Source organism: Adiantum capillus-veneris, chromosome 26 (assembly GCF_014529385.1).
Source record: "Adiantum capillus-veneris isolate H3 chromosome 26, ASM1452938v2, whole genome shotgun sequence".
NCBI lineage: Eukaryota > Viridiplantae > Streptophyta > Polypodiopsida > Polypodiales > Pteridaceae > Adiantum > Adiantum capillus-veneris.
Genome location: NC_140956.1, coordinates 46,432,801 through 46,445,259, shown reverse-complemented (window position 1 = coordinate 46,445,259; position 12,459 = coordinate 46,432,801). Strand labels below are relative to the sequence as shown.

General features: G+C 36.8%; 1 pseudogene; it reads left to right on the top strand.

Annotated features, from left to right (window-relative positions):
* The first annotated feature begins 1,707 nt into the window (after window positions 1-1,707).
* On the top strand, window positions 1,708-8,143 carry LOC147423369 (uncharacterized; annotated as a pseudogene).
* Window positions 8,144-12,459: the final 4,316 nt, after the last annotated feature.

Here is a 12,459-nt window from a genome sequence, read left to right as displayed (position 1 = left end):
ACCCCAAGATAAGATCATATGAAAATGTGTCCTGTACAAACAAGTTTTGGTCAATTTTAAATTCACCTTATTGTCACCTTCACACCTGGGCATGCTGCGTACAATTCATCAAATGAGTTGTTTTGCACTTTCACCATCCATTCATGATCTGTGTACATCGGCCATTTGCACTTGTTTTAGAGGCTCTTTGACATTATATTTATTTCTAAACCATGGTCAATTAAGGGGGGTAAAAAGGCTGTGCAAGATCACCTACCTTGACCAAAGGTTTGTAGTAGCCCTTGCCTATTGACTTTGTGAAAAGGGGCAATTTTTGTAGTAGCCCTTGCCTCAAAATGATGGATCTCAGTCTGCCTATCCACATCATAAAAGAATAGGTCATTTTTAAGTCTTCTCATCTCTTATTTACACTGGATCATCTCTTTCAGGTGGAACTCTTGATGGTTCTCTCTACCTATATAAAGGACCCTTTTCTTCCTTGTAAATCAATCAAGAGTTAGTGAATAGAGTGATGCTAGTTGGTAGGAGGAGTGAGAGATAGGGAGAATCCTAACTTTTATATATGCCTTGGGGAAGTTTTCACAAATTTGTAAGCACCCACATAATTTGATAAGCTTGTGATCATCCAATATACATAGCTTCACTCATTTATAAAGGATCTTGGTTGGTCCAAGAAGGTGTTGAAAACTACTAGTCGCTTGCTTCTTCAACAAATCAGCAATGTACTTACGGCTATATTTTATAAGGCGTAACTCTTTACATTCTTTATTGTTCTCTCTCTCCATCTATCTACCTCTCTAACTAAATCTCTACCTCTACAAATATCTCTATCTCTATCTCTATCTCTATCTTTCTCATATCCTAATTACCAACCGTAACTAGATCCTTTGTTAATGTCATCTTAGATGAATAACTGACATAAAGTGAACTTTCACCCTTTTCATTTTGTGCAATCTCTTAGGATTAATGTGTTTATAAGTCATAAAGTTCACTTCCAACAAAGAATTTAACTTATTTTTGGACCCAAAAAATTGCAAGAAATTCCTCTCCTTCCACGTGTCATTATTTTACCACTCCTAGATTATTCTAATTTATTCAATGTACACATATTTATATTGCTATAGGGGATGAGTCTTGCTTGATTTGTCATGAACCAAGAAGACTTATATACACAACTTATTTCAATAATTAAATCATTGTGAGCACGTAAAAAAACAATTTGGGGTTTGCTTGGGCGACAAAGGCTAGCCGTTGTAAATGCATTAGTAAACCTTTCCTATTACTCTTTATAAGATGTGATCAAAGCCTTTATTTTTCATCTTTGTCTTATTTTGAGGGTTATGTGTGTACATGAGTGTGTGGGAGAGAGACTTCTATGGTTGCACTTTAAATATTCAACACTAAATACCAAACTTCATCAAGTGAATCCTTTGCTATCTACTCACAAGCTCTCATAGCTAGAGGTTCGGTACCTTCTTGGAAAGCACACCAACTTCTCAACATATTTTGTATGAACCCGATACAAACACAAGATAAAGTTGAGTTTGTGGGAGTAATGGGTGATCATGTAGGGAAACATGGTGCACAATATTTGATCCAGTTACAATGCAAATGTTTCAAGTGTTTGCTTCATTCATGCAACACCAACATGCTATAGAAAGATAAAACATTTCAACAATCAAACCTATTCAAGCAGTTGTCAACAAAATGGATCAGTTTGATGGGAAAAATGTGACAAAGTACCTTTGTGCATATGTGAAGGAGATGGAAGTACATCAAATACTAGAAGGTGAGATGATACAAAGCTTTGAGTTATCTGTGACTCTTGAGATTAGGGAGCATGTAAGAAAAATTAGATAAGTACATGGGGCAAGTTGGGAAGGCTTAAAATTGGCCTTAAGGGACGAGTATTTCATGGAAGATTTAGAGAGTGACAAAAAGATCATTTTTGGAACGGATAGCCCAGCCAAAGAGGGACTCTCTCCAATAGAGTTACTCAGGGAATTTGAGTGATGTTATGCTCAACTAAGAAGTACATAGAAGGCCACATTGGAATAAGAGAAGACATATCTCTTCTTACAAGCAGCATGAAAAGAACTTCAAGAAAACTTGGAGTTGCTACTTGAAGGCAAAGATACTGAGCAAGGACTAAAGACTAATTGGAATAAGGTTGAAGATGTCATCTTAGTGCTTGCAAAGACACAAAGAAGAAGAGATGAGATGATAATCAATATTGCTACTTCAACCTCCTTGACTCCTAAAAAGATGGTAAAGCCTTCTATTGTAACTCCAAAATTTGATGAATATGTGCTAGATGAGATTGACTAAAGATAAATCTTGTAAATCTTGAAGAGAAGGGACAACCGTTAACACCACCTTCAAGACAAAGACAAAAAACCAAAGAAGGGCTTGTTCACATATGTATATGGTGTGATAGCATAGATCATGTAAGAATGGGTTGCAATAGTTTCACTGATGGTTTGAGAAAGAATGTTGTGTTCTTTAAGGATAGTAAGATCCACTCAAGGGAGAAATAACTTTGAGGAAGGGAGGAATGCAAAATTTAGTAGAGGTTATGGCTTCTAACCATGTTGTATCTGTAGTTGAAACTATTACTTATGGAGCAAAGATCAAGCACTCCAAGGGTTCTATGACTGATGATAATGATAAGTTGTGGCCAAATGTTAGATAATTGTCTAGGAAGGGAAAGCTTACAAAGGAGATCCTACATGAGACAGGAGATTTTCATACACCTAGAGATAGGATGGAATGATCTAATGGACTCATTTGTCAATGCATGCCTACTTTACAAAATGCAAACAAAATGAGGCTATTGTACAAGAGAAGAACAAACAACAATGTTGTTGAATGACCATCATAAAGAGCTTCTGGAAGTGGGAGAAGAAGTGACTCAATGCCTTTCCAAACACCCTTGACACAAGGAGCATCTTCATGTGAAGTACTCATGGAGGGATCTACAACAGAGAAGAAAGAACCAACAAAAGGTAATCAAAAGGGCCCAACTTATAAACTACAATCTGATATTTAAAAAAATTCTTGGAGAATAGGAGTTTGAATAGCAAGATTGAGTTTATTTTGGGATTTGGCATAGTCAAGCATGAATTCCATGAGTAGATCATTGATATCATCAAAAGAGGTAAATTCTTGTTGAGGTTTTTCGTTCATAGGTTGAAGGTGAAACCTTGATTTTATAGGGGATACATTTGTGTGATAGGGAGGGTGATGAAGGTGTGGTAGGATGCTACCAATCGACTTGGAGAGTAAAGCAAGTGCATTTTTCTCATGACGACAAAGAAGCTGAAGTCGTTCCTAGGTACAAAAAAATTTGAGCATATTTTTCAACTCATGAGCTACAAATTTTATGTTGGAACACTTTTTCAGATTTTGGATGAGAAGTGGTCCAAAAAATTTCCACAAAAACGTGTGTTTTTTTCGCTCTACAAAAGTCTCAAAGTGAGCCCCTTTCGGGTGAACTTCCTTATGGCTCCAAGAATGCACACATCATGGTGTATGTAAGCATGACCTTGATCTTTGAAAAGAGTGTCCAAGAGTTTTTATGCATCCCAAAAATCAGTGACATGGACCTTGCCATTTACACAAGCTTCATTTTGACACACACTTCTTACCTTTATCAATGGCACACACACACATGTTACTCACCATGACTCTTAGATTGGGTGGTTTTTCCACGAGTTTGAGGTGCTATAATGCTCGCCCCCAACAATTATCATTTAGAAATGTGCGAAATAGAAGCTAGTGTTCAACTTGGACTTGAAGACCTCATAGTAGATATATATGAAAATAGAATATGATAAGAAAGAAAATAGGTGAAATATAGTAAAATCGTGATATCTACATGCTCTAGATATGAACTAAAAATTAATAAGTAAAAAACAACTTCAATGTTTTCCCACATTTAAGAGGCACAACCATTGAAGCTTTTTGCCCTCATAAATCTCAACAATAAATTTTATAAAGTTACCTTGAGGGTTATTTGGCTAATGAGGTTGATAACTTAGTGTCATAACACACTTACAAATGTATATTATTACGAATGCTACCACGTATCTAAAAGTGGAATCATAACATCCATTCCCATGATGCTCATGCCATGACACAACTACGTTGATGCCATAACTACCAATGACCCAGGTAGAGCAACTACAAATAGTGTCGTGGCATGCCCACCCATGCATGCAAATAGTGTCGGTCACAAGTGGCCAAAGACCTCCATAACATATTATGCCGAAGATCCATATTTGCAATTAGTGTTGGTCACAAGTGGCCGAAGACCTCCATATCATATTTTTTCAATGCAATCATGCTTATCTCAAGTAAGTGAATGTGTTGAGGTTAAATCCTTCACCAACCCTATTGCATAAAGGGTAGTTTTTAATTATTTTCTTAAAAACAATTTATGTTGGAGAATTTATACAAAAAGAGTCTAAATAAAGTATCTCATTAGAGAATGTGTGTGTGTGTGTGTGTGTGTGTGTGTTGTTGTTGTTGTTATTGTATTAAGACAGTACTTATACACAAAAGAACATATTGTTCAAAAGACATAGACATTAAGAATTTGATTTGCAAAACAACGATTATGTATTTGACTCACTTATGTACTATATGATTAGAATGCAATAACATTCCAGTTATCCTATACATCAAGACTACACTAGTTTACAAGGATGAAATAAGCCTTCATCTTCAAGGTTAAATTGCATCACAACTAAACATTTTTAAGTAAAGACAGAATTCTCACATATATCCATATAAACAAGACAACATATTTGTTAGCCTTGGATACGTTTTACACAGATGTCAAAGAACTTATTATTTGTTATTCTTGTCCTACTTAAAGATTATCAAAATAGCTACAGTCCTTACAAATGAAAGAGTTCTTTTTTTTGTCAAGCTCTAAATGTTATTTTGCCTCTTGATTACCATCAAAAGTCCATCACCCCCTTTTGGTGGGGATGGTAATAAGTGTTTAAAAGTATTTTTAAGAAAGAATTAGTCAATTTTATTTATTTGATCAATTCTTAGAATTAAAAGCTACTCTTTTTCTTAAGCATACTACAAATTGAAACAATAATTAAAGTAACTTTCATTCACCATGGAATCTAAGTAACTAACCCAATCACATGAAGTACTCCAACCTTCTTTTAGCAACAAGGTTCTTATCATGTTAATTAATTTTTGGTTCTAAAAAAATTATTTTGTTTTGTCCAAAACACAATATAAGTCTCAGATCTACAACAGTCAATCCAAGTAGCTTTATAAGTCCAATCAAATCATTTTTAGTAAGGTTAACAATAAGTTTCTTAGCTTGTTAAATAATGATAAGGTTGAGAAAAACCTATTTTGTTTTGGTAGAAACACAATAGGAGTCTCAGTTCTACTAACAATCAAAGCAAGCATCTTTTTAAGTTCGGCAAGCACATTCTTTTCTCCACCAAAATCCAGTATGAAAATTAGTACAAAATCCATAAAACCCAAAAGAAACCAAGTTAGTCCACGATTTCAAGAGGTCAAAATTCTTGAGATCCAAAAAATAGGATAAGCCTCAATTTCTACAAGGGAAACTAATAGTATATGGCACTCATTTATTCAAATCAAGATATAATCTGGGATTAAACTCCCATGTTAAGTCCAATACATGAAGTTAAATCAAAAGACTGCCAATCCTTAGGTTATCAAAGGCTTAGCATTCCAAGGATATCAGTAAAGCAATCAAGACAGTAATGTTGGCATCAACATTTTGAATTTCAAAATTATCGGCACCCAACAAAGAGTGCTTAATTGTTGGGAGTAGAGCTTGTTTTAAAAGATTTATGTCTTTCAAGTTGCGGGTAGAATGTGGAAAATCCTTGTAGTTGTACAAGTTCCTTTGACTTTCCAATTTAATGAGACTTTTCATTTCATATATTATCAACCTTCACTTTCCTAATCCATGTTCAACCTTCCAATTCCCATAGCCTTCTAGTTTCCAATTTTCCATTGCACCTCTCAATGTTTTAAACTAGACTAAATTTTTTTTTTTAATCCTTTTTTATATTGTGGCAACTTGATGAACTCTAAAAACAAAACAGTATACTCCCCATATTTCATATAATAGATTTTCAAGCCAAGGGAAACCCAATAGTAAGTGCATTGTCTTTAAAATCTACATAAGATCTAAGCTCAAGTGTTGATCTAGTAGTGGACCATATACATTGAAGTTGGTACCATAGCATTGAGCACAAACGTACAAATACGCCATGACTTGATAGTAACCTTGATTACAAAGAGAGAAATTGTCCGTCTACTAACACAACCATATCTTCAAAAGCTCCTTCTTTTAAGAGGAAATGTAATAACTAAGGTTGAAGTCATCATCATTAATATGTTTAGTTTTTCATCCATAATATGCAGCATAGGGTGGTTACAAAGCAAGTTTTTTCACCCCTCTAAAGATACCACCTTCAAGAAATAAATTCTTGTGCAAGTAAGCAAAGCAAGAAATGGAGATATAGCATGTTAAGGTGGCCAACAAGGGGTAAGAAGTGTTCAGAGAAATGCACAAACATCTATTTTAATAGATAGCTATGGAGTGAGGTTGGCATTTCATTATCAAGATTTACACCCTAAAAATTATTGGAATGCATCTGAGCATGATTCTTTCTCCACTTTGAAAGGCAAGGGCATGAGAAAAAGCATCATCTAGCTAGTTGAAGGAATATTGGTTTCTCTTCTGGAGGGGCCCTTGGACTTGATTGCAAATGACTTATGGCGGAAGATCTTTAAGGGATACTCAATGACAATGAATATGTAGATTCTTCCTTCCTTGAGGTAAAACGGAACAATCAAAACACAAAATAGTTGTGAATGCTACTAATCCATTAAAGCTTTTTTGTGGTAGGTTAGTTCCAAATACTCTCTAGCATTTTTTAACATTTCTTGTTCGTTGGTGCACTCTGATTCCTTGCTAGAGGGCTAGAAGGGCAAACCACCCCACCATACAAAGTATAAAATTCTATGAGAACTCATTAGGTAGGGCAATACATAAAGAAGATACAAAGTCATAACCTAAGCTTTTTGAGCTAAAGTCCTAAGTCCATGTCTTACATGTATACATCTCTTTTCATATGTATGAAATGATGGTAATCATAGCTTAGTTCTCTTGTCATTAGAGTTATGTTCCACTATGTATATATTCAATGTTTAATTTGTATTTCTTTTAGCACTACATCAGGCAATCAAAACCATTAGCACCTAGAGTGGCATACAATGTCTTTTCCACTGTGACCAACAACTATTTCTTTTAAGCCATACTAACAATTGTGAGTGGAGATGTTATATTAACTCAGCAAATAATGTACCAATCAGAAAGTACTACATGTGCCTTGACGGGACAACATTTTCAAAAAGGCATTGTTCAAGTTGTAAGCAAAAGACTATGTTTATCCTTATCCAAGAGCTTCAACCAAAGGCCATCCGTCTGCTTTTCCTCTAGAGGGCACCACCCAAGCAACCGATGTACTTCTACCCCTACCCTCATCCACCTTTTGTGTGTTATCGGCTCTATGAAGCCTACCTTCAGTTAGCCTATTAGAGAGAGAGAGAGAGAGAGAGAGAGAGAGAGAGAGAGAGAGAGAGAGAGAGATGTGGCATACATTAGATCTTGCCGGACACCCTTACAAAGCTTCTACCTTGTTTGTCGTTGTCACAAGGAACCACTCTAGTTCCTACTAAGGACTATTGCATCGACTTAGAGACTATCTAGGAGACCAAGCCACAATGCCTATGTGCTCTAATTGTTGCAAGCGTAAATGGATCTACCGGACTCCAAAGATGAACGCTACGTCCCTTTCATTGATGCTCGAACCCACTGCAATGTTGCTACCAAGCCTGTTGTCTGTCCATAATTGTTGGGCCTCTCCCACATGACCGCCTTAACAAGATTTTTGCATGTGGATCAGCAACCATGAACACAACCACAACTGCTACCTCACAAGGGCCTACTACTTCTAGGGCTTCAACAAGTCCAAGTGCTCCTCCCGTTGACACCAATGGCCCTTCATTATCCTTCAATCTATACACCAATTTTGTTCCTCTTGCAAGAATGGATGTCGCATTTTTATGATCTCAAGCATCACTCATGAGCTAGAATTTTGATTCATTGGTCTCTTGGGTTTATCTCACGTCCTCGACTAGCTTATTTAGCTCGTATTGTGTTTGTCAGACATCATGTATTTCAATAGCTCTGCAATGTGAAGTTTAATTCTTGGAGTCCACAGAGAGAGAGAGAGAGAGAGAGAGAGAGAGAGAGAGAGAGAGAGAGAGAGAGAGAGAGAGATGCTCCCTCTTGGATAGTAGATATCCAATTCAAGACTCATTGAATAGATCTTTGAGGTCTCTTTGGATTGTTTAGATGGCATTACAAAGTTGTGTGGGTGTGAATAAAGTTGCAAAAAATGAAAAAGACTTTCTATATTTGCCCAAGTGTGGTAGATAGTTTATACCAATCCCTTCTTTCAACATTACTCTTTCTCTCACTCACTCATTCACACACACACAGACTCTCTCTCTCTCTCTCTCTCTCTCTCTCTCTCTCTCTCTCACACACACACACACACACACACTATTTTCACATCTCATTACGTAGATTTGTGTGTGTGTGTGTGTGTGTGTGTGTGTGTGTGTGTGTGTACACGAACACCAGTGTTAGGATTTGACATGTGGCCCAAACACAAACCTAGTGTTAAGCTTAACTTGTATGCCACTTGCAATATTTGATGCATAGTGAGAAGTTGATCCTTTCTTGTGTGATCATTAATAATATATGTGCATGGCAAGGAATTCCAAACATGGAAAGGTCTAGAGCATCCATGCTTGCATTGAAAAGCATGGAATTTTGTAAGCTATTCATGATTGCAAACAAATTAATGATTAGAGACTTGGAGTTGTTGAAATAAATGTCACCCTTGTCAATGTTGAGGTTAATATGGATGTCGTGTAGTATGATTCTAAAATCAAAATAACTTTTTGCTAAGAGCCCTATTGGGGATTACATCTCTTGGAGTGTGAAAGCGTAAGTATAGGGTAAAATCATGTAATGATGAAGAGCTATTTGTACTATCATATAGTGAACCATGGAACTAGGGACATAGTAGTTTTTTACAAAATCTGCTAAAATTTTTCATAGGTCTCAGTTTATTATTGTACTCTAAAAGATCCATCCATTAATATATAACATGAGCCTTGTAAAGAAAACATGGAAGCATGTTTTTGTATCTAGTGTCCATGGACAACATCCTTGCATAGAAAACATTATAGCATGTTTTGTATACACCATTACCCTATACCCAACAGGGGCCAAGCAAAAACGCTATGGGTTGTTTTTTGCAGACGAAAGGCAAGGGTTTCTTTGTAGATGAAGTGTATGGAGTGGACTACAGAAAAGGGTTGGCAAAAAAATCTCTAGAATCTTTTTTAATTGGGTGCAAATATAGAAGGACATCGTCCCAAATAGTCATATTTATATTATGCTCTCAAAGCATGTAATCAGTCGAAAATAATGGATAAAATGTAAATGTATTTTGCAACACTACTCTTACATGGTTTCTTTCTAGGCTTTTTATAGATCTTGGTTTTCTATTGTGGCTAATACCCTCACCTTCAAATATAAAGGGTCCAGCATGCCAAGTCATAATCCACAATCAACAGCTAGTGTTAAGCACATCAAGCAATAGAAGTAGACCCATCATCATTAGTATGTACCTGTAGGTAAGCAAAGGCAAGTAGAACGTGATGGGCAAAAGGACATACTCCCATCAAGGCCTCATATGCCATAAGATGCCTTGTATACATAAGATTCCTAAAAATGGGCAAAATACCCTGAACACACATTAGCATACCAAGGCAAGCAAGGACAACTTGTGTATAGCTTGTATGTGTGCGCGCGCACGTGTACGCATCTTTGAAAACACCAGAGTAAGTACGTGCACTAAGTAGCTAGTTCTTGCTTGACTTACATTAGAAAATGGATGCACGAAATAGCAAGGAAATGTGTAAAACGTAAGAGACAAGCCTCGAATCTAAGAAAGAGGGAGATGCAAACCTCCATTAGAGAGCTCGCATACCAAGGGGAGAGGGACACATCAACACAATGTGCAGTTTTGGCAAAGAAAGCGGGACAAGAAAAAGCCATCCCAAGAATAGTGAGCCATTGTTCAACGGGGGAGACAGATAGCAAAACCATCGGGGGAACCTCTAAGTCGGGGAAGCTCAATGAGGAAGGCAGTAATAATTGCCTTCCTGAGCCCATTATCTTGAGAGTAAGAGAATTAAGGGGTGATTCTTGCTATTTGTGGGAGTAAGTGGAAGGCACTCAAGTGGTGACACACCAAACCAAGCACTCCTATTCAGAGTTAGTGGTTTAGGATGGCAATAGAGTAGGAGGCCACTCCAATGAAGTAATTTAGAAGAGCAAAGTAGGGTATCTTTAGAATAAACATTCCTATTTTTTCCTTCAAGTTTGTGAGCACCGATGTAAACCCAAAGTACACAAATTCAAAGGATTTCAAAAGTACAAAGAGAAAAGTAAAATCAGACGACATAGCCCCCATTTTTTGCATGGAGAAAGGTTTAGAAGAAGGTAGCAAGGCCCTTAGAAAGAGGCCCCTCTACTAGTAGCACCAGTGTGTCAGTGAGTGTGTGTGTGTGTGTGTGTGTGTGTGTGTGTGTGTGTGTGTGTGTTTGTGTGTGACACCCACCCCAACCCAATTTCTTAGGCGAGTAGGGGCGGTTATATTTTTTGTGATCCATTTGTATTCAAAAAAGGCTATAGAGGTTACAATGAACTAGAGGATACTAAAATCGAAAGATATGACCCTAATATTTTCCTAAAGCAATCTATTCCAAGGTGGACAAAAACAAAGTAATGAGAACTTGTAGGTGTAATGAGTGGGTTGGGTCTCATTAGAGAAGTACTATCTTCTACCAGGCAAAGAAAAACTTTGTGAAGCCTCAAAATCACTAATACACCAAAGTACATAATGGCTTGCTTTGATAAGAGGTTTAGAAGGAAGTTCAATTCCATGAAATAAGATAAGGTTCTGAATAAGGCACAAAAAAGGTGAATACATGATCAATTCGCATACTTCTTGGATTAACGCTTGGTAGCATTGTGTAGATAAGCTCTAGTCCTATTTCTAGGGAGAGAAGGGTCTTCTTCTAGTGCAACGGCCAACCATTAACAGAAATATGAGGTCTTTTTAGGGCATTCTCGTAGTCTTCTTGAAAGTACCTTAGGTGGTTGTAGCAACAAAGCAATAAAAGTCAAGATACTCCTTAGAGAAAATAAAAACTAAAACTCCTACATCCTTCAACCAATCTGCAAGAGCTACAATTATGATTATGTGCAAATGATCTCGATCTTTTGAATTAAAGAAGCACAAAAGAGACCACCAACATAAGTAAGTTTCCGAGCATCCCGAGAAACTTGAAGGCGGACTTGTGCCTAACATATGTATTTATTTATTCACTAGTAAAATAGCACAACATAACAAAATTGTTCCCAAGGAGGCGTCCACTTAAGACAACTAAAATGATACAAGAAGGCTTAATGTATGAAGCATTCTTACACACAATATGCGAACAAAAATTCAATTTTTTTCAACATCATATGTATCATTGAACTCAGAAAAATAAAATGATAGAAGAAGGCTTGATGTATGAAACATTGTTATATAAGGGATGTGAATGAAACTTCATTATTTTCAGCAAAACATGTACAAAACTAGTGAAGCGTTACTAGCATATCTCTGTGCCAATAGCTGAACAACAACCAATCTAAGGAGGCCAAGAAGGAAATACTCATCTTCAACCATACAAAAAGGACCCTTGAAACACACAACGAAGGTCAAAATGGATTCATTCACCCCATGACGCACATCTCTTTTTGGATCCCAAACAATCATGTAACATCCCCCATGCCTCTCATGCCACACCGGTTCTTTCCTCCAAATTCAAATTCAATTCGTCAAAAAAAGCAATCACTGCACCTTTCAACCATGCGTGGTTACAATATCTATTCCATGTGGATGTCGTACACACTCAGATTCGGATAGTAAGAGAGAACAATTCCATTGGAGTCCTTCCCCTTTGGATTCTGCCCATTAAAGTTGAAATATCAAACACTTACTATGGTAAAACAATGTCATACCCACCATTTTTCAATGTCATGGATGAATGTACAACCTCCAAAAAACCTTCCCTTTTTTGGCAAGGTTTTGGGATGCCGAGTGGTTGAGCCACTTTAGAGTATACATTTTGCATCCATAGCACAAGCAAAGTCTAATGTGCAATAATACATAATTCATCAAATGCACACTAAACCAACGAAAAAAGATTACGCAATGGCATAACGAACATGATTGCCTCCAAATTCTCATTGAT